We start from the raw sequence: 24,235 nt of genomic DNA on the forward strand, positions 1-24,235 counted from the left end.
GAAAAAAAAGCCTGAGGTTAGAGGGCTGATAAAGTCATGAAATGAAATCAGAACATCTAAATCTCTGATAACTACACAAACTCCAACTGGTACAGGAAGAGGGGTGTAATCAAAAGCACTACAAGACGGTAAGTGTTGAGATGGGCTTGCATGGTCAGGTACAGTCCAAGCACTCCTTATATTTCATATGTCTTAAAAACAAAGTGGTCCATTTTCATTTCAGCATAAACTCTGAAAAATAAAAATCCCAACTCTGTTAGCAATGATTGCAATAACCTTGCCTTTATATTGCTAATAAATACAACAACCTCTTTCAGTGTATCTCTTTTCTTTATTGCTGCTCCATATTCAAACAAGAAAAGATTAATATAAAAATATTTAAGTGACAGCAGACTCTTTCTGTCTTGCTCTGACATTTTCCTTGCAGACACAGAAAAGCCTGAAATCTTCAGCAAAAGCCTGTGGCCATTCTATGCAGTGGGAAGATAGGACCTTAAAATGCATAAAGAGAGGCACAAATTCTGTTTTTAATACTTAATTTTCAAGTCTGTGCTGGTAAGTAACTTTTGCGCACTCTGCATACTAATTTGCACAAATGTCGTCCTTGAGAAGCATTTGATTAATAATGGATACAGTGTGACTTTATGCCCATGGCTGGGCCAAGCTGTGGTGCAGTGAGCTGCAACGCTGGGTTTAAGAATGTGCTTTCTTCCATCTTCACATCTCAAATATGGTGGGTTTAAATTAACCAAGACAATTAAAGAGTTAAATTTTCCCAAATTCAATTGATCCTCTCCTGTGGCTCGGCTGCAGAAGGATTACAGGAAATCTGTGAAACTTGATAATGCGGTCAAAGCTAGCCAGCTATGAGGCTGCACGTCTGCATCATCCATTTCAAAATCTTCTTTCTGTTTAAGCACTGTGTATGACACACATACAAGGTGTTTATGGAAATAAGGGCAAAAATAGCCTAATAAATAACTGATCTTGTCCCAGTTGTTGGGGATATTACACTTGAAAATCATCTATAGTGTGGGATCTGTTATATTTCAGTCTATTTTAATGCATCTGTGAAATGTAACAGCTGTCAAATTAGCATATAAGATGTAAAATTTTGTTTAAAACCCTATCACCCCACTGTAAGTCAGTGTAAAGCATTTTTCTGAAATGACATGTATGGATCAACTCTCAGTTAAGATGTATGCAAAAAATAATCTGCCTCTGACATCTGCATAAACTCACTTCTATGTGCATTTTCAATTCTGGATGACACAGTTTGTTAAAAACATGACATAGTATTTTAACCTCAGTGCTAACAATGCAAAGTCTAGCCAAATGAACAGTGTAAGTAAATATTGTATACAGCTTGCACACACGTAGAAGAAATGCATTAACCAGCTGTAGACTCATTTGCTGGGGGCCATTTGTACGCCTCAGCAAAGTTTGAACAGAAAGCAAGCAAGTTAAGCATCCATTATTAAACAAAATGCAAACACTTTTTGAAAACCTAACAAAGAACAATGTATCTGGGCTAATGAGGATGCTAAAATAGTCATGTTGTGGTGCTGATTAAGAATGTCAAATGTTAAAAATGGAATCACTACAAGAGCTTGAGCTCCTTTTCTGAGCTCAATCCTCATAAAATGACCCAGAGTGAGAGATTATTTTTCTCTGCAAGGTGTCTAGGCAAACTGCTTTTTAGTTCCTTCATATTTCCTTCAGTCCTGTTGTTAAAGAAGATCAACAAGTTTTTTTTTTTCATCATACTTTCAAAAAAGACAGATGGAGCTTTTAGTGTAGGGGAAAAGTTGGATGGCAAAATGTAGGCCTAAATTATAATAAGGTAAATTGGCACTATAAGTGGCTGCTATAAGTGGTACACTGTAGTAATATGCACCATTAGATCAAATACTGGTGAAATCTTGATTCTCCACATCCTTGAAAGCAATAATTTAACATTGTTTTTCTTGTTTATAGACAGAAGATGAGGGAAAATGAGAGTTGCAAGTGCTCTATAGATACAGAATGGAAATACTTCATTGCAGGTATTGAACATTTATGGCAAAATAAGCTTCAGCTGAAACATTTCCATGTACATGACAGTCTTGGTAACCATTGGAAACCAACCTCCAGCAGAGGACAAAGGCACGCCTGAAGAATGGGACCTGCCAATGACTCCCCTTGTGTGTAGTCACAAGACCCAGGCCATTTTGATTTACTGACAAAAACAAGGTCCCCTTCTGTGTGAGTCAATGTTGGTGTGAAACACACACTACACAAAGAGGATATTACACTGTACTGCTACTTCTGATCATCTCTCAAAGGTAATGGCTCAGAAAATCTTAAAAGGCTAGGGCTGCTACAAGGCCATTATACATTTCTAACTCTACTCATACAACCATCACAGCCTGGACAAACTGACATACGGTCACAAGCTTATTACTTTCTCATAAGCACGGGATCTAAACTAAAAGGGCACACTAAAAAAAAAGTCTTTATTTACTTATGGTAGCAAGTGTAACCTGCAAACGACAGGTTGGGACAAAGTCAATTACAAACACTATGCCTGTTTCAAATATTTACAGGATATGCAGTTGGAGTCATAACAAAGGGATTGGGTGACAGTTCAGTCCTTCATGTGTGATGGTATTTTCGCAAGTACCTTTTCTCTCTTTCTGATTTTAGGTTGGGAAAACCCTTAATCCGATGACCAGGCTCTAGCAAACCACCATCAAAAGATTCTGGAAATATACTGTATCTGTGCTGCACAAGAACGCGTGGTCAATAGTCAGTGTACAAGACTTGCCTCGCTAAGCCGGCTTATACTTTAGCTCATAGCACTTGTAAGCTTCTTAAGCAGTAAGCTCAAACTGAGCTAATTATTCATAGACAACCTCGAACTTAGGGAATAAAACCAAGGATGAGTACCTAAACTCATGTTTTTTTTTTTTCACTGTAGTGAATGGAAACTGTTTAATTACCTACTTGAAAATCCACGCAATGAGATAAAGCATGTCAGTATTTTCTCCATCAGCCTCTTGCCAGCCACAGTTCTGTGCCTCCACCTTGGCTTCAAAAGCTCTAATTGTTGCAACAATGATGTCTTGATAAGTCACCTAGAGTTGGGATATTTTTTATGTTTTCTAATTCATAGCATGTGTTGGTCCCCAAAGGTTTAAAGGCTGACTTATACTGTTAATTGTTATTCTTTGTAATGTGGCTTTTCTATGTGCCTTTTCTCATTTTAACAGCTCAAACTCAGCGGTTTCATTCACTGTGTGAATGGAAACATTGCAGAAATTGCAGTAGAAAGATCTTGTGTATGTCAACAGTTCACTTTCTTCCGTTATTAAATTTGTAAGCCGTTGCACATCTCAATCATGTTAATTAGAAGTGTGCAATGAAAGGCAAAACATTTTACTAACATTTCTTTTTCCTCAGTGCTTTCAAATGTAATGATTAAAGCTGTGTACAGCGACTGAAATAAAATTGCAGCTGAGCTAAAAATAAAAAAAAAGAGAGGTATGAAAATAGGCCACTATCAGCAAATTTAGCTCATTACATTTACATTCAAAATCCTGCTCCATCTTTTTTTTATGTTTCTTTTCCAGGTACATCTACATTGATTTCCTTACATAAGTAATATGCTCACTGAAGCACTTCATCACCTGTCACACTGATAACTTTTATAACTTCATCTTGCTCATTAGCATATTATCTAAAAACCCATTTATGAATGACAGTTAGAACCTCTTTAAGGATCACTGTTGCAGAAAGTAAACATAATTGTCCAAGTGATATCCTAAAGGAGTTGGATGCAACATGTTTAACATAGAGTTGCTAAGAATGACAAGAGAAAAATAATTACATCTTTGAGAATAGGCGGTTTTTGCATGGTAATCTTTGCATGCATGGAATTAGATGACATGGTCACAGTGTGATGATAAAACAAAACATCAGTTTGATGAAACAGATGCAATCCTACGGTAAGATGTAGCAGTACATGGTAAATTGTTTGCAAAATACCAAAGAGAAGAATCAGCGTTGCTTTTCTGGCGTGACATGGCTGTATATCAGAGCAAAGTTAACCTCAACTGAAAGCTTTTATTTACTTGTGTAAGCAACTGGTGGTAATAGTTATATGCCATAAGTTATGTACAACTCACAACAGAAATTCAAACATTCAATATTAAAATAAAACTTTCACTCAACTTCCAACTTTAGTTTTGACATGAATTAGATGGGAGCAGCCCTGCTTATGGGTCACACAACTGACTGGCTCTGCACACAGCTGTCCACGTTTTCAGCACAATCCACGCCGAGAACAGCATAGAGCTTCCACACAAACTTAAAACGGCACTCAAGATGTTTACATTTGTAGGCACAACACAGTTTCCTTTTAACCATCAAAAACACACGGTACGTATACTGCCAGAGTTATCAGGAAGAAGAGATGGTCCTGCAGCAGATGGTAGGGGCCTCACAGAGCACTAATTTCGACATCTGGGAGCCAGTCTGGGATTACACAAGGAGATGGAAGTAACTGAGACAGCCTAAATCCAGAAATGTGACAAGCTCTCCAACACACTTGGAAAAAGCTGTCAGAAACTTTGGAAAACTGTGAGCCAGCCTAGCAACTTAGAACTGGCATTTTTTCATTTTTGCAAGCATTCTCACTTTATTTTTAGTGCTGAAAACATTTTTCACAGTCGAATAGTGTCTATCAGCTGGATTTATTTGAGCTAACATTTTAATTTCATGACAGAAAAACTATTTTCCAGTGTTGCTCAGCCCTAAATGAACATCAAACTAAATCTGCTCAGTCGTTCAACGCCAAATTCATCCTCAAAAGATTGTTCTTTTTAAATGTATGAGTTCACTAATCTTTATTTTTGAAAACTTGCATTAAATATGAAATGGCTGCAGTAATCAGTCTAGATTAATTAAAGGCATATATCTAATAATGTATCTTAGAAATAAAAAACTATTGCACTCACAGTTACTTAAATCACTTCAACACCTTGTAATAATGTAACCCTACTGTAACAGGGTCACTCTTTAAGAATATTTTTCACCTGGAGTCTTGTCATTTGCCAGTTAATCAGTGAGCTTGGACTGGAGAAAGCTGTAGGATCATCCGCCATATGTTAGGCCACCGATTAGATTCACGCTGAGAGAAACACTATCTCTCAAAATTACAACCAAGGGCGCATCTGTTCTGCATGAAGCATGCTGTACACCTTCTAATCTCTTTATTGCAAATCTAATTAAAAAGTTAGACAGCTTTCCAACATGCTTTCTGAAATTATTATCCTCCAGTATCCACTTTTTTTTTTTTTGTTTAAAAAGCAGTGGTATACATCTCAGTCATGGTTTAAAGCGGATTTTGAACTATTTCTTTCAATGTTTGGGGTTACGGTTTATTTCCAGCGTAACTTTGTGCTGTAACATATGCCTTGTTTTGAGGTTAAATAGAGTAGAAAAGAAAGAGTAGAGAGAAAAGAACAATTTATAAGAAAGCATCCCTGCTGGATTCAACAGCATATCAAAATTACATGGCACACACATGGCTCCAGCTGAGCCACCAGGATGTCACAAACAGGTTTGTAGGATGTTTGTAACCATGGCAACCCTCTAAATAACACCTTTGTGTATTATGAACTGGCCCACAAATGCAGGCAAACTTAAAAGCTTCTGCCACAATGCCACACAAGTGAAATTAAGTTAAAGCTATTGTCAACAGACTCAAAAGTGGTCTGAAGTGAGTCTCAGGCAGGAAATCTACTTAAAGCTCTGTCATTCCACGGTATTGCAATAAAAGAGCTTATTGCAGACTGAAAAAAATGAGGAAAAATATCTTTTTTTTTTTGTTCCCTGAAGAAATTCCAGCTAAACATCAGTGTGTCCAAGTGTCCAAGGTTAAATGAGCACACATGAATTCTGCGTCTTTAACTCAATAAATCACCCAGTTTAACGTAAATTTTCTTTTGTGGTGAAAGCTGAAATGATTGCAAGGAAAAGTCACTAAAGACCTTTAAATGCACAGGGGATCTTACTGTCTAATTTGATGAAGACTCATCCCCAAAGTGACTCAAGTGACAGCCAGCTGTCACGCTTCACCCTCACTCAGCTGTCTAATCTCAGAATTACTGACTTGTCAAAATTCTGAAATTTTTGTAGCTGCAAAGAAAATTGTGAGGATTTTTTTCATATTTATGTTTGCCTGTGACACTGATAGACTCTCTTACATTTTTCAGATAATGCCTCTTGTACCTTAGCAACTGCAGTACAAGCGATTTATTATCAACTAATAGAACATTAAGATGAAAAATCCAGTCTTTCACCAAAAGTATGTTTCAATCTGCATCAAGGAATCGTGCAAGACTCTTTTTTTAATATCCATAATGGTGAATGTAAAGACTTCCTAAATATGAGACCCATGCATTTAAAGTATTAGATTCTCTACATAGTGCATCAGATTCACATATTCACAGCCAGGATGCATGTCTATGGGATTAATAAATGGTTTTATAGGTGGATGATATAATCTGGGAGAAACTGGCCTGTAAAAAAAAAATTAAATAAGTATAAAAAATAAAACTGGAAAAAAATTAAATAAAAGACAAATAGGAACAAAACTAGACAACAGAAAAAGTAAATCTATTAGAATTCCATGATAAAAATAAAGTGGTGGTAAAGCATCAAAGGCTGAATTTCACGTCATTCCAACTGTTCCCTGTCAAACAAGAATGAATATTTTTTATTGTATGACAGCTTTTGCAACAAGAAAAGTATTCAGTAGAGGATATTCCACTCCCCTGTAGTGACCCCACTAGCTGCAGGACTTTTTCATTTCAAACTCTCTGTAATAGAAAATCAAAATTCAGAATACAACATGATTTATTCAACAGTGTGTCGAGAACAAGCAAAGACACAGGAAAAGAAGAAAAAAAAACTTAGGCGAAATAACTTGCCGAGTGTACACAGAATGACACAAATCAGTAATTTGCATTGCAGATCTGAGATCTAAACACTGGAAAAAGTAAGGTTTGAATGATAAAGGTTTCCAAAAAAAACAGGAGAGACTAAAAAAAATCCTTCTTTTGCAGAATAAATCAGAGAAAAATGCCAACTCCAGGAAGAATGTGTGTGTGTGTGTGTGTGTGTGTGTGTGTGTGTGTGTGTGTGTGTGTGTGTGTGTGTGTGTGTGTGTATTAAGTGTTTCCCCGCTGCAACACACTTGACCTAAATCAATAGCTCATTAACAGGCAGATGCAGAAGATGACAACAAGCCGGTGGAGAAACTTTTCATTTGAATCAAGTGGGTTTTACCTGGTTAACACTAAAACCTGCAGGGTGGTAGCTTTACAGGACCAGAGTTGGAAACTACTGATCCTGGTCTTTCTAGAAGACTGGATTTTCAATTCTGTTTTTGAGTTTGTAAAAAGTTATCTTTGTGACAGCTTTGATATGGCAAGTGGAATGTCACATCTGAGTCTATCAGCACTCCAAGGTTACACAAGGTTACACAAAAAAAAAAAAAAAAAAAAAAAAAAAAAAATATATATATATATATATATATATATATATATATATATATATATAAAAATTCAGCGACTGTAAGCAAAATAACAACTGTTACTATTAATATTACTTTCAGTGTCCTAAATTTTTTGTTGCGTTATCCTACTTGTGTCACACTTGATGTTTGGAAAACAGCTTTTATGCTTTTTATATCATTAAAATATCCTGTGTAGTTTAAATAAATCAGAGAGGACACAATACAAACGTTTAACTGCTGAATGTCATCACCTCACTCAATCGACTTCTCTTCCTCAACTGTGGATCAAAGAGGTATCCCTCTGCTATTACTGAGCTCATGCAATGTGCTCTGCCAGTTAGAGGATTTCTCAGACGTTATCTCCTTTTCATCCTGAACTGGAGCTTTATTTCCTCTGCGACATGCACAAAGCACGCACCCAATCATCGAGCAAAACAAACAAAGTATGCGACAAGAGGAAAGGGCATTTTATATTTCCCAGTTTGACACATCATACACATACACAACATTTCACTAATTAAATCACATACTTCTGTCAGATATGGATGTGTTATCTGAGAAAGCAAGGTGAAACCGGCCAAGTGGAGTCAATAATTGTTGCTGCTGAAGATCGTTCTGCACAAAAATCTTTAACAGATCCAAGTTTTTCAGGATAAGAAAAGTTTATTGAAGACACAAACAAAAAACGTTGCTAAGATATGAACACCTCATCCGCCCATAGTTTTGTTTCAACACATAAATTACAATTTTCTGAAGCGAGCAAAATAATGTTTTGTTCCATCTGCGCAGGGCAAGTCTTTGAAGTTGACTCAGTTGAGATTTTTTAAATAGAATTAAATTATAAATATGCTATTTATACACACTGTCTGCAATTCTTTGGCAAGAAATTTTCTCTCTCACAAAGAAACATTTTACAGCATGAAAACCTTTTTTATGCATACCTATAAAAAAGCAAAACAGAATATAACTTTTTTGTTGAAAACTGCATTAACCCTCTTTTATTCTCTTTTTTGGTAAATCTCAAAATAAACACTGCTTGACAAAAATCAAGTAGAACTACAAAAGCACTCAGACCTCTGCCAAGAAGCTCATTTCCGCCTATGAAGAAGTTTTTAAATTTTCCTGTGGCCAAAATTCCTTCCAGATGATTCCCAGAGTTTCATGGAATCTAAGTTAGATTAGGAATCATTCCCAGAAAAGAATCAGAAGAAAGTGCTTTATAGTTTTTGCAGAAAGAAAGTTGCTAACAGACAGATCGAGTCAGGAAAACATAACCTCCTTGGCAGAGGTAAAATACATGGTTTATTGTGAAGTTGCTCCAGGATTAATAGGAGATTTATTTGGCATTCATACATGATGCCACAACAGAACTTCTTCCAAGCTGAAAGATAACAGAGGTACCCGGCTCCATGCTCTTTGAAAAGATTTGCCTTTGAAAGCTTGAGCATGGTCAGAACGATGTTTCAAGCGTTTGATTGCTTTTCTTGTGTTGTGTTTCTTGCTATGTCGAGCCAAACCCGCTCGCCTACGGGACGTCTCAGGACTGCAATATTTGGGCAAAAAATGTTGAGACATAAACATAAAAAAAGGCAAACAATCAGCTTAGCATCACAGCAGCTTGCTATGGGGGTTTTGTGGCGGTGTGGACATATTTTAGACAGTACAGGACTTGAAACAATCAGCAATATCTACATTTTATCCCTCAGATTTATCACAGGGAGCTCTGTCTTTTACCTCTACCTGAGGAGGTGACAGACGGGTATTTGCTGGCATTTATTTGTCTGTCTGTTTATTTGAAACTTTATGCAAAAACTACTGTTAGATTTTCTTGATTTTTTTTTTTTTTCTCAGAATGGGTATTGGTTAAAAAAAAGGTTTCTTTAAGTTTTGGGAATGATCTGGATCACCATCTGGATCTAGAGATATTTCCTAAGGATACTTTATCATTGCCTGATAAAGCTATTTTCAGTATACATGTATATAAATCCACAGTAATATATTCAGAAATTCAGGAGAACTTCCCAACAAGTTTTACAAGATATCATAGTTAGATCTGGATCCTGGCACAATACTGGATACTAAAATCCAGAACAGGGAAAAATAGACAATGTTTCTAATTTTCATCACTTCAAGGGAACAAATTAAAACATAAACATGCAACAAACACCACGATATAGCCAAGACACTGTGGATTCATTATCAATCTCTCTATTGGTGTTGACATATAAAATGAATAGAGGACAATGGGGCGTAAATCCAAGTATGAGCTGCTGGATGTCTGCACTCTGCCAGTGCTTCTGTAACTTTACTATCTTTATCTAGTAAAACTCAGTCGATATGGATTTCTTAATCTGGAACACAAGGTTATCCTACTTTGTAGTCCCGCAAACTAGTCTTAGCAGAAAACATCTAAAAGGGAGAAAAAAGAAGATGGTAAGGTGCTAATCCATGAATATTTTGTACTATATGTAAGTCCTTTCAGTCTCATCTGTGAATGGTTAGGTGTGAAAAAAAATTACCACTTACTCATTTTACTATTCATAAGGATTTAGTCTAACAGACTGTTATTCCACAACAACTTAGGATAAGTTGCAATATTGCAATTCACAACTGGGAAAATGTTACATTTTGTCTTGATGACAACATACTTCTTACACATTTTCTTTGCTTGAACTGGGCTGGTATTGAATTGAGGGGTAAAATATGCTAAAATATTGTAAAATACTGCAACTAAACCATCTGGATTCTCATTGTGGAATATTTTCCTTGAAGTTAAGTGAATTGGACAATGGGACACCAAGTCGGTGTTTTACACAGAAAAAAAGAAAACTTCCGAATTAGCTTTCCATCCACCCAGACTTCAAGGAAGAGTCTGACAAGCTTTATGGATGCCCTACATCATGTCCCCCATAAATGAGGCCTTTCTAGTCAACAGACACCCAGTCCTAAACGACTGCATCCAGTCCTCATCTATCAAGTCTTGTGTCAGAGAAAAGTAGTTTGTCAGTCCAATCATATGAACTTTTATGCTTGAAGCACATAAAAGGGCATCATGAGTAACTGTAAACATAGCAATCCCTGAAAGTGTGTTCAATCATTAACACTCTTTAACAAGATCAGCTTTACATAAATGGATTGACTATCTAGTTTACACATAAGTAGATAGATAGATAGATAGATAGATAGATAGATAGATAGATAGATAGATAGATAGATAGATAGACAGATAGATACTTTTACCCCTCAATAGATAGTAAGTATCAAACTTTAAAGCTTTCGTTTCATGTTTCATGTCTGAGTGTACATGAACATGAAGGACAGCTGACCATTTGCCATTTCCTCTTGGTTGGCATGTCTCAATGCATCCTGACAGGCAGGTAAGCTGAAGATTGAGACTGTTATGTCACTGTTGTTTGTATTAACACAGTCAAGTTGGAACTGGTTAAGCTGTTCGCCAGTTCACACCATATTTAAGTTGTTGTCACCCATCTGCTCTACATAGTCCTGAACTGGTGACTGAATCATCACATGGAATTTAGATAAGAAAATGGCGTGCAAACCACCCTCGTATCCCTCTGCAAGTATGCCAGAAGAAACACTATAAAATCAAATGGCAGTGCTGATGGTTAGCAGGACCCCTGAGAGAAATTTTAAGACAGCATTGCATTGAGTAGACTATTACCATTGATAAGAATAGCCCCAGTGCAAATTCAGTTTAAAAACATCTTCTCAGAAATCATCATTTAAAAGTCAGCATCATATCAGATGATAATTTCAGCTAAATCATGTCAAAACTCAGCTAAGTGTTGATTTCCCACAAAGACAGTTGTTAATTTAAAGTATAGCATTTGTTACACTTGATGTACTAAAATATGACACAAACTATGTGGACATACTTGCAATGTACCTCATGTTAAAACCATACTGAAAGCAAAACTGCAAAACTTGATATTTAAGATAACTATGCTGCAACAATATTGCAGAAATTACAGTTTGAAAGTGAAAATTTTAAGTGAATATTGAGACAGCTTTGTTTTTTTTGTATTGCAAAACACAGATGTGAGGTTTTTTTTTTTTAGAAGTTTTCTTTCCTAAGTATTGCAGTTCCTTTTATTGTGTGTGTTTTCTGTTTCCATGCATTTTCTGTAAAGTTATCGTGTTTTGTGCAGTCTTGTATTTCACCTATGGGAAACAATATGAAATATTATCTTCTGTTGCAATGCTTCCTATGATAAGAACACCTTCTAAAAGCTTCAACTACAAGTAAGAACTGTGTTTGTACAGTTCCAGTGTCTTACAGGCTATAAATGGCTAGAGGTGCATTGTGCACAAAACAAAGCTTGCACTTGGTCCACTTCACATGAGGCTAGGGTCCAAGAATAATAAAGATTTTTAGGAGATATTTTTAGAGTTCCAGTGAATAAAAGAGGCACCCTTGAAAAGATTTTGACAGAATTTGTCTTTGAGGAATTGTTTTCTTTTTTTCTCCTGTTCGCAACCATGTCTCTGTCAACTGTCTGATACAACGTGCAACAAATAAGCGTACATCATGTTGTATTCTGATGTTTAGCACAATTTAATAGGGTCTCAGGGAAGCTGGAAACTACACCTGCAATCATTGGACAAGAGTGCAGGGTACACCCTGATCGCCAGTCCATCACAGCGGAGACAATATACTTAATAAATTACATAAGATCATATAGACAAACAATAGATCATAAATAATGTTGTTTTGGAGTGTTATATTGATAGAAACTGTCTTTCCACAATGCATCAAAGAAAGGAAAAAGAAGAGCGATTCATTGCTAAATATAACCAAGTTAATAATGAATTATTGTAAATCTTTCTCAGAAATTAGATTTAGTCACTTAAAAACAACAAACGTACCATGGCACATTTTTATAAAAATTATCTTTATTAAGGAGTATGGCATATTTTGTTGTAGTTTGATTGCTGTATAAATACTGTATTATTTCCCGTTAGTATGAAGTGTGTGTGTGTTTGTTTCTGTTCACAATCAGCGCACCAAAAAAAGAAATCATGCATAATGCATACTGTATACAATCAAAGTAGCATGAAATTTGGAAACATTATTAATATTTTATTTTGTGAGGATAAATGTTTCAGTCCTGCTGTAGTGTAGTGCTGTGTGTGTGTGTGTGTGTGTGTGTGTGTGTGTGTGTGTCTGTGTGTGTGTGTTGGACTGATTGGTGGACTTTTGTCTTGGACTGGTTTAGTTTGATTTTTGTTAAAAAAAAAAAAAAAAAAAAAGGCCTAAATTAAATAATTAGGTCTAAAAGTAAAGACTAAGAATGGATAATGACTCACTAAGAGACAAAAAATCTATAAATTGCAAATTATTTAAATAATGTTAATTAATGCTACTTGTCGCCTACTGAAATATACAACGCATAAAAATTTCATGTTCTGTTGGTTTAATACAGCTTACTAAACAGCCAGTCAGCCTGCGGACACATGAGAGCAACAGCGTAACATCCAGAGGTTCACAAATCAGACTCATAAGTATGGCTAAAATTAATCATAATGTTGAAATTAACTGACTGCTGGAAATGATGAAAAAACAACATCTGTCCGCTCAGCAAGACGGGCATTTTAAAACTAATTTGGTACCAGTGATTGAACAGCTAAAGACATAAGATGAGGTGAAAATGAAGGATAGATTTCCTGAGACACAGTTCAAGCTTTGCATCAGCAAGAAATCCTCCCTGGTTAAGTGTCCCTCTGATCATGTGAGCACAACAATGTGCTGATAAAGATGTTATACTGCTTACTTAAATAAAAATGCAGCCACATAAAGAGGTCGCACAGCGCAAGCTCAGCATTAAGTAGGTTATAAGAACTATTACCCAGCAATTCAAAACATCAGAACAACAATTATGTAGGACAAATAATTAACCTACAAAGAAAATCAGGAACATAATACTGTATACAAGCTCAGTTGTTTTTTGGTTTTTTTTTAAGATGTTTTTGTAGATGTTTTTTTGTTTGTTTTAGATTCAAACACCATGTCCACTGAACCAACTCATTTAGTGGATTTGAAACTTGTAAGGATATTATGCAGCGCAGTTAATTTATCTTTCATTTCATTAAAAAATTTAACATCTAAAAGAAGATTTGCTTCAATTAGGTTTAGTGAAAACCTGTTCAGATATTAAGACTTTGGAAGGTTTAGTCAAGCTCACCTGACCATTTTTATTTCCAAGCAGAAAAAAAAAAGAAAAAAAAAAAGTTTAATAAGTTTTAAGTTTACCTGTTTTTTCAAATCTTTCAAAACTCAACATAACTTTTTGATTAAGAGATACAACAGAACAAAATAAGAATAAAAACAAAACCAAACATAAAGACAGAAACTCAAGGTCGAAGCTTCAACTGGAATAGTTATTGTTTCTGTTGTTTTCCAGCATTTAATGGTCAGCAGACAAAGACATCTCCAAGCCCGGTCTGCAGTCTGATGAAGAGCCTGCCATACGAGTTTCTGACGAAAAAAAATCAATAAGGACAGAATGATCTCTCTTCGCTGTGGCATATTTGGTTGGAGTAGCTCACAAAGGCATTATCTTTGTGCTAATGATTCACTGAAGATAGAAGAGTGCATTTAATGCTCTACATTTTGTCCAATGCTTCTTAGTTCAGAGGAGAGTCTTAATAGAACTAGTGAGACTAGAGGTACTAAGCGCTGTACAATAATATATTGTTCTTATGCATTATTTAATGGGAGTGTGGGGAAGATTGTGTTTGTGCACATTTCAAATTCTGTCTAAGAGCATACAGCTCTCTTAATTGGCTTGCTCGGGGGAACTAAAGGGAAATGCTGTTCTAGTAAAAGATATTGATCAACATGACCAGATGCAGATACTGAATGCACGGTTTAAATCAATGTCAAAAGCTGCCGATTCAGACATGTAGAAGTTTACTATTATACTCAGTTATTGTTTCTCATTTACATAATACGTGGTATGATATAACTCTGTCACAGTCAGCAGCAACAGTCTAAGGTTGCTAAGGTTTCAGGCCGACAGCGCAACAGCTCTTTTTAAGCGTGACAGATGCCACCAATCACTTTGCATACCCAGTTTATCAGAGGTAATGGGCAATTAGGCCAGGACTATGCAATGGATCTTATAAGTATAAGATGCTCCCATGCAGTTTGAATGTCAGGTGCTCTCTGGCACGTTCCATGCAAGTTAAGCCTCAATCCTCCCCAGACAGGCTAAATATGGTGCAGCTTGTCTGGTTTTTAACCACATGGATTATAACTGCCAGTTAGCACCAGACTGATCATTATTATTTAGTTGGCTGCAGTCATTTTGAAGAAAAGTTAGAACTGCTTCCCTTCACCTGAATATAAATAGCAAGAAGAGCTTGTCAGAAGAGTTAGATTTCCATCAGTTTCCACTTAGTTTTTGACTGACGCCTCTTTAAACATATACCACCATGTTGTGTCTCCTTTTACTGCGACGGTTTAATGGCACCTGAGTGGACAATTAGCACCACCAACTGTTTACTTTGAGGCATATAACTTCTATCATATGACCTGCATCTTGATGAGCATCTTCATTAAGGTCATTGCTTTAGGTGTACAGCCAAACACCAGCATGACTCTAAGCACATTTTGGCTTTAAGTCTAATGCTGATAAAGGACATTTTGCTTAGAAAAAGAAGAACACTAAATAAAAATGTAGTTTTCATTAATAATTATTCCACATTACCAATTAATATCCAAGTAATCAATCCATTTTTTTGCTTTAAGAAGTTTGTTGATGACTAAAATGATTAATAAATTGTTCATCTAAGCAAACTTTATGACAATTAGTTGTCAACTAAAATTCCATAACTCTAAAATCCTCGCTTATGACTGGGCAAACTGGAGCATCGTTTCACACCCCACATAGCCTCCTGGCAGATTTAGCTCTCCAGCCACTTCGTATCAGTCTGTACCCAATAGTCCGACAGTGATCCTCTCTAAAAATTGCATTCTACATTTTTGATGTGCGCCTTAAAGTACTGCACTAAAGAGACCCGACTAAAAGCACAAAATCCAATTCTGCTGGTGGTTTTTTGCCATTTTGTTAAAAAGTTCAGATAAATCCTGATAGCAAATATTTAATTCACATGCATTACTTATCACATAAACGAAAATCTGTCTCTGCTTCTGGCAACTAAGCACGGTAATACTCTCTGGCATGCGAGAATAATCACAAGGTTCCTGTTTGATAAGAATTCCTTAAGATATCTTTTTATTTCGCTTGTAAGTCATCCATTTCATTCTTTCTTTCTTTCTGTCTGAGTCTTTTGCTTCCAGTAGTTGTTTTAGCAACTGGTCTGTTTAACATAGTTTATATGTTCTTATGTTGATTATGCTGTGCAGACTTTATATTCAGTGACGTTGAGAAACTTCACATCAAATTTGTTTGGCAGCTAGACAGAAACACAGCTAGCGACCAGGCTATTAGTAAGACCCTTCTGCTTCATTTTACATGTGACAGTCATCACAAAACACCCAGCAGGTACATTTCAAACTTTTTCATCTTTTCATCTGTCTTTGTCAGAAACAAACCGCATCCATGAAGCCATGTCATTAGTATGTATACTTCAGGCACACATTCATGCTTTATGACAATAAAGGACAGCTTTCTTTATTCAGACATACCACTCCGCTGCAAAAGACTGAAAGCCTCCAAGATGAAAGGAATCTAGGAGGCATACGAAAACATGACAGGTAATAACAGTACTATGGACATGTAATCTAATTTCTGAAAGTTAAAATTGTAGATTTAGGGTGTGTTGGGCCGTTTTCTGGTGCTTCACTTTTACTGCCATTTGTTTGATCTTAATTTATGGAAATCTGTTCGACTGTCCCATCTGCAGCGACATCTGCAACAGAGCCAGCGAACGTACAAAAATAATGTGATTCACAGATCCATTTTCACTGCTCAGCCCCTTTACTGTCACAGGGCAGAGCAATCTATCCCAGCATGCAATTGGGTGAGAGGCAAGGTACCCTGTGCACAGGTCAGGAGTCTTTGTTAATAAAGTCACTCTCACCTTCACACAGGCAGAATAATGTCTAATCCCGCCAAAGTGCACGTTCCCTATCTGTGCATGAGCATGTTTTTGCAGTGGGTGCCGCCAGCATGTACACACACATTCGGTCCTATCTTCTCCCCGGTGCACACACAAAAGTCATATTTTCTGTCCACACCATTTTATTAAATAATTCAGTTTACAGATAAGAAAAAAAAAAAAACGTATAACACATCTAACGGAAAAAAATAAATAGCTCTATTTATGACTTTAACAATATCACTGCTGTTACCGTTTAGGGTCATATTTATTGCTCTTATGTTTCCCACTTATTGAAATTCATGATGTAGCAGAGTTGAAAGTGGGAAGTGTTTTATGCCTCTCGAGGCCGGTGTGTTATTTACCTGTGTTTCCTCCAGTGCTTTGAGTGCACCACTCCTTCTTTTTGTCACTCCGTTCCTCACTGGCCGGCAGATTCAAAGAGTAGCACTACTTTAATTGCTTCAGTCCTTTGGAGGCTACTCCTTTGATCCTTTTTTGGTAATTATGCCATTTCTTGAACTTTTCTCATGCATCTTGAGCACTAAATAACTCTTCTTGCCTTGAGAGAAACATCTATCTCACTCTGTCGCTGTTAACAACTTAATTGGCACTTATTTTCACTCCTAATTTTTTCACTGGCACTTATCTGCATAGGGTCCAATATTCAAAGCATTAACAAGTTTGTTTTTTTTTTGTGAGTGACACATTAAATCAATGTCTGTCATTGACATCGGCAAAATGATTTATTAAAAAAAAAATGTGCAGACAATTGGGTCTTGACTTTTTCCCAAATTTCTGCTTGAACTGCCCCCCTCTCACAACTGAAAATACTATTTTAGGTTTGTGGCTGTGTTTGTCTGGAGCACACCTGAGATAGGACATAAAATCCCTGTTTTGTAGACAGCATTGTTATAATGGGGGAAATGGCTCTGCAATGTCAGTACTTGAGTTGATATCAATTAGATATTTTTGTCTGGATGTGGGCACAACAGCAAGGAGATTGGAAGGAAACAGCAAAAAATAGAACAAAGGAATAACTTGACAGCATGCGTAGTTACTAAATGCTCTGGAGAATTAGCTGCTACATTTGCTCACTATAGATTGTCTTTCCTGACATTTTTCTCAAAGACTCAGTAGAAGCATCCCTGCAAAACCTCTGGAGCAAATGCTGCAGATGTATGTCTGACATATTGGCAGATAGTTTAACATGATGATTACTTAGTTTTCTATATAAAAAAAATCCTGAAAAGCATGTACTAAGTCACTCAAAAGGAAAAAAAAAATTGCATCCCGGGGTTTGTCCAGCGCAGCAGTTTCTGACTCAGATATAAAAAATACATTCTGCTCTGCTAAAACAGCAGTGCTCCTCATTAGGTTCAGCAATAAACTATGACAAAGTTCATTTTCCCTTTTCTACACAACTAATACAGTCTACATCAAGAATAATTGATGCCAGTCAAAAGTTTGGACACACCTACCATTTTTAAATGAATGTTTAAATAAATCAAAACAGCAAGGAAATTTCCAACACTTATGGTCATATATATAATCCGACCATTGTAAATCTTGCCAAAGCTTGTTAGGTTGCCAAAAGTCATTCTTATCCTTAAACATCATTGTATGAATATGTAAGTTTGGTGCACGCATTTAGAGTGTATCTAGTAATAATGAATGCATCAGGCAACAAAGTCCGTAATCCAGCACGGATATCTTGGCAGTGGTCATAATTCAGCCAGTTGGCTCGTCATCAAGTTAGTTAAAATCTCAGGCTACTAGTGCTTTCAGAATGACACACAGCTTAATTGTGCAGCTGAAATTAGGTACCTATATAGGAACATTTCAGACATGCCAAGATGTTTATAATGGCTCATTAGGGGAATCAGAGAGAAACAGAATAAAAACCATCTCCCCATAGCATTTCCAGGTCCACCTGGAGATTCAAAGCAAGCCAAAGCGATATCTGACGCTATATGAAATGGATTTGAGCATATGCTTCCACACATTGCCTGAGCACTGCTGCAGTGCATCATCATGTCCTCATCTTCATCAGTCTTGGTCAGTAAGGAATATAGAAAATCAGAACGTCTTAGTCTTAATGCATCATCTGTTCAATCATTGACATTGAGAACTGTAATAATGACCCCCGTTACATTTTTCTAACCATTAACTGGACTTTTCTGTGCCATACCTAACCAAAACAGTCAATAACAACAAGTTAGTAGAAAAACCTGTGTTTTGTGTTGGCTCTTAACCGGTGTCCTTCAGCTGAAACGCTGAGTGTACTGGTGTCATCCACTGCCCCCTTTTCCTACTTATGTGGACTTAAGGGCTTTTTCAAATAATACTTTAGCTCCATTTTAGAAAATGAAGAGGTGATAACCGTGCCTAGAAGGTAAAGCAGGACTAGCTTATATGTATGGGGAAAATCTGTCGTAATGACACCTGTACAATGATGTGACAGAAACACGGTTGGTCTCTCGAACAGATGGGCTTCAGGTCTGTTAAGGTCCAGCTGAGATTTGGCTAATCTGAGGTTCCACCATTCATTTTTTTTTTTTTATCCTTTAATAAACAGTACATTTAAGTAAATGTATGTGTGTGTTTACTTTGTTGTGCAAACATTTGCCAAACTTTGACATAAGGAAAATTCTGAAGAGTGATCTTTGTGAACTATCCAAACCATATATATCAAAACAACAGTAATCTTTGAAGGAAATACCCCCTGAAAATGTCACGCTATGACTCACTGCAAGAGGCTATTTTGATATATTGTATATACAACAAAAAGTAGTCAATATATTGCTTTGTGTTGCCTTTCATGCTCCAGAATAGAGATCAATAGCTTGGGTTTGTGTTTTATTCCATTCCTGCAGTGGGTGATAACCTTCTCCTGGTCCCGATTTCATAATGCAAAAGCATGACATCGGCTGCAGAGCAGCTGCTGTAACACAATACAACAGAATGACAGAGCAGAGAGACCCCATTAATCTCACCCCATGGCCTGTATACGGCAACTTAGAAAAATAAATCTCTGCATCCATGCCTTTGTGACTATTTTTATGCATTACCTGCTGAGAAATGAATTTGTTTTGCTGTTGTTTCCTGCTTGCATTAGCATTGCTGGAGATGGAAGTGTTGGCAATAATGCACAATAATGATAATGACCATCCTGTCTGATTTCATTAGGCAAACACATGACAGCAAGTGCTCTGAGCTTCTGCTGTAACATCCAGCAACATACTGACAAGCAAAAGAGGCGATTATCAGCATTTACTGCATCACACACAGCCAGCTAAAAAAAAAAAAAAAAAGACATACATTTATAAGAATCCCACTAAACACGATGCTAATTCAAATTACAAATCCAATAAGGCCCATGGGTACCAACCCTCCTACAAGGAAAACTCATTAACCTTTGTTTTTAGGAGTCATTTCAACTCATTTGTTTTAAAACTTGTATGATGCCGTGTAATTCCTAATGTGATTCCCTAAACCAATAAAAAAAAAAGGGATACAACCTTTACTTAAGACATTAACATAAAGAGATTCTTCAGATAACGGTTGATCCTTTTTTTATATCCTATACTATAAAAGCTTTACATGACAAATATAGCACAGTATTTTATTTCTCTCAGTCATCTGTCACATTGTAGAACACTGCCAACATCTTCTGACAACTGTCATGTTTCATTTAACTATAAAGTTCAGCAGACAGCCATAAAGAGGTGGTGTACTATGTCACGCATGTATCACTTACGATAAAAAGGGCATGTATAGTAGATGCAGCTGGGAATCTGTTTTATTTCTCTTTTTTTTTTTTTTTAACAGCATTGCAGGTAGCAGTAGCACTCACTGTCTACCCTGATGTAACCACACAGCTGGCCAGTACCTCCATCTTCCCCAAGGGGAGGTCTTGGAAGGTATTGTGTGGATAAAGCAGAATTAGATAAGAGATGTCTACTTTCCTCTCTAAAGATACAGACCCCCCCCCCCCCCCCCCACCCCACCCCACCCCCCCCCACTGAACCCTTATCTGTGTGTTGTTTTCACTCCCTGAACAGATCTTTCCAGAGATCAGACACTGACCTCTGCAGCCCTGCATTCCAAAATCAGTGCACTACAAACTTGTCACAGATGCTGAGTTGAAACAAGAAAGCCCGAAAAAGGCAACGAAGAATTCCAACAGCAAACACAACCATCATCTGCCCCTCACTGTGAGATCAATACTTCTGTATCATGTTCATCATCTCCAAGCTCTGTGGGCTGATTGTCTGAATCCATTGTGATCCGTCTTTTACACACATGTTCACACATGAAGCTGGGGCCTTTCACCAGTCTCCTGGCTGGATGCTTTTGACTAGTGAATACTAACAAGTTTTCTCATCACCCAGGCTCTGTAGCTCCACAGTAGAAAAGAAAAAAACTGTCCACTCTCAGAGCAATCAGTGTGATTTGGCCTGAAAGGAGGATTTCAGCAGCTACTGCTAATTTATCAGAAGTCTTGGTCTCTGCGTCATGCTGATGCAGACACGCCCGGGCCATTTCCACATGCGCCTCTGTCTGTGGGAATTTAACACATGTGTCACTGTTTAACTGTCTTCAATGCATATTTGGAAGCCACAGCAGCACTATGACAAGGCTGTTAGGGCCCATCAGGGTCAGACTGTTAAACAGCACCAATACTAACAATAAGTGCTCTACCACGCGAGCACAGAAAACACAGACAATATATATATATATATATATATACATATCCAGACAGATTAATAGATAAAGATATTACAGTCCCATTCATTCTGTAATCTTATTCTTGTTCATCTTCGAGCTCATGATGTGAGACATGCATTTCACCCACACCGAGCTGCCAAACTCCATTTTCCACATTTCTCACCAAGTGAAAGAGACTTACCAAAAGTGTAACTAATAGAGCAGAAGCCAAAGGGCTGATCCCAGTACACATGACTTTAACTGGTCACACACTTGCCCCACTTGATATATTCGTCCCAGATTGCAGATGTTGAGGGTTTGTTTATTCCAAATTGACGCGTAAAAAAACCTTTTTTTTTCTAAGCAGCGCTGTGCAGCAAAATCCAGAGGACGTGATGAGCTGATCTGCCGCTCAAGTGTCATAAACAAGAGGCAAAGGGGGTCTCTTCAGTTACCTGCGTCGGGATAGAAACCCCACCTAAAATCCCACAACAATCCGACTGAGGCTTAAAAGGCAGCGAATGTAAAGCTGAAATCACCCCCCCCCCCAAAAAAAAAATCCCCCCAAAAAACTCGGGAGAGTCCGAGTCTGCGTCCGAGTCGTCTCCAAATGGTTTTAACCGTGCGTGCGTGGTCCTATCAAGACTCCCGCGTGCGGGTTTATAACGCATGAACACGGTGGGTTCGATTTCTCCACAAATCTCACGCCTCTTGTGAATTGCAGTGGTGGTGTCGGGATGGAGAGCTGCAGTCCGGGGCGCTTTCAATAAGCGCTAGTTTGCGCTCCTGGAGAAGGAAGAAGGAGGGGGGGGGGGGGGGGGGGGGGGAGCCTCTGGCGATTGAAGCCTGGTCAGATTCAGTCCTTAAAGAAAGTCTCCATCAACAGAGGTCTTCTTGTTCTAATCACAGCCCCATAACGCAGGTATCACGTCTCTTCAAGTAGCGTTTGCTTGCCATCCTTGTATTTGTTGATTTAACTTCCACTGGCTGAGGCGGAATGAAGGAATCCCACCCATGCGCTGACACCGTTATTCTAATGTTATACGTACCTATGTGAGCAATTAGTTTTTCACCCACGACTTGGTTTGTCCGACCCTACAAAAACAACAACGGGTTGGGATGTGGCAGGCAGATCTTGCTGTATCCCAGCGAAGAAGAAAAAACTGCACCTCTGCTCCTCGTGCAGGCGCCCACCTGCGTAACACGAGGACGGTATGAAAATGAAAAACGCTCTCACGCCATGATGTCTGGAGGAGAGCAAAGCCAAGTAGCCAGTGGGCTGATTTTTTTTTTTTTTTTTTTTTTTTTTTTTTTTTTTTTTTTTGTTATCACGGGAAACGACTGACACCTTTCATGGACAGTGCAGCACTGCAGCAATGTGATGTCATTTTGGGCTGCATTTACAGCAAACGCACGGCAAAGTGAAGCGTTTATTTATTTATTTTATTTTATTTTTCTTCCCCTTCTTGTTTTCTTTTTTTGCCTTTGGGCGAGAGGATCAGAGTTTAACATGAAGGTGGAGTGATACTAAAGGAGGAGGTGCCATGAGGGTGTTTGTGATGGGATGGGCTGGGAGCTCATGGTCCAGCAAAATATGATACTGCAACAGTGGACAGGAAGGGAGGGACTAAGGGAGGAGATGGAAGGGGGTGCTGCACTTCAGAAAATCACATTCATCACTTAACAGGCCGAAGATGTGTTCTCAGCCTTCAGTTCAGACACTGGCTATTTTTTTTTTCTTAACCGTGTTGAATTGGCATAATGCTGAGAAAATACTTTGAAACACCCACATGTCTCAAACAGATCCTCACACTTTTACTTTCCTTTGGGATAAGCCTTCTTCTTCCCCAACAGACATGGGCTATCTAGCCAAAAAGAAATAAATAAATAACACACTGGGGGGAAAAAAATACCCCCAGAGGAAAAAACAATGACTAATCCTCTCAGAGTTATGAAAGAAAGCCAGGGATCACCCATTCTTCATCATAATACCAACAACCACAACGTGTTCTGAATATCCCCTTTCTGTCTATTCATCCCCAACAGTATTGTTGGCTTCCAACGAGTCCCAGTGACATGCGAAGAGAAAAGGAATTCTGGTGGACTTGACAAATCCCATCAAATCGGACTGGTTTGGCTCCAGAAGCGTCATATATTATACAATACTGCAAGCTTGCAAATCACTGTATATGAAATGGTGAGCTATGAAGAAATTATGAGGAGGAAGAAACAAAAAAAGAAAAGTACTTTGTTGTTGAAGAAAATTTAAGATGTGACAAAAAAAAAAGAAAGAAAAAACACATAACAGGTTCTAAATGTAAGACTATAATAATAATGGTAAATTATATAAAAATGAAAGCTCCATTAATAAAGCAGTTCATTCTAAAACAAAACCACAGGTGCACCTTATGGCCATAAAATGCACATTTTAAAAGCTATGTTGTTTTCTCTTCATCACTGTGCTGCCACAGATCTCTTTTTGCAGTGAGAGCTGTAAGTTTCATGCTATTTTTGTTTTGCTACTGCAGCATGTCAGGGTCAAAACTATCTGACATGCTGTTGTTGTACAGGAGGAACAGCATGTTGCAATTAAAAGGCACATCAAAATAGCTGAGCTTGTCCATCTTCAGGTCGTCCTTTTTAATCACAACCTACTAACTCAGCTGTGACAGAACACATAGTCATAGTTATTGGAATGGGTTAAAACCACATCAGTTCAGAGTAAAATGCACCTTTTAAATCAATTGTCTGTGTTTTAAACAGATTTTTCTAGCTGAATGTGCCATAAAATGTGAGTTTCATTATGAGATTACTCTGAATAAGCATGTGTGTTCATGAGGTGGGTGAGCGCAAAAGACGCATGCAGTGAATACTGATGGA

The 24,235-nt window shown here is 37.6% G+C and overlaps 1 protein-coding gene across 1 annotated transcript in view; it reads right to left on the reverse strand.

The window, feature by feature from the left end:
* The window catches only part of lrfn1 (leucine rich repeat and fibronectin type III domain containing 1), a 126,348-nt gene extending 104,699 nt beyond the window's left edge, over positions 1-21,649 (reverse strand). Inside the window, exon 1 of the mRNA XM_079245907.1 lies at positions 21,558-21,649. The gene's annotated coding sequence lies outside the window, so the exon portion shown is untranslated. The remainder of the gene's footprint in view (positions 1-21,557) is intronic.
* Between the last annotated feature and the right edge of the window lie 2,586 nt (positions 21,650-24,235).

Source organism: Telmatherina bonti (assembly GCF_933228915.1).
Source record: "Telmatherina bonti genome assembly, chromosome: 9".
Classification (NCBI taxonomy): domain Eukaryota; kingdom Metazoa; phylum Chordata; class Actinopteri; order Atheriniformes; family Telmatherinidae; genus Telmatherina; species Telmatherina bonti.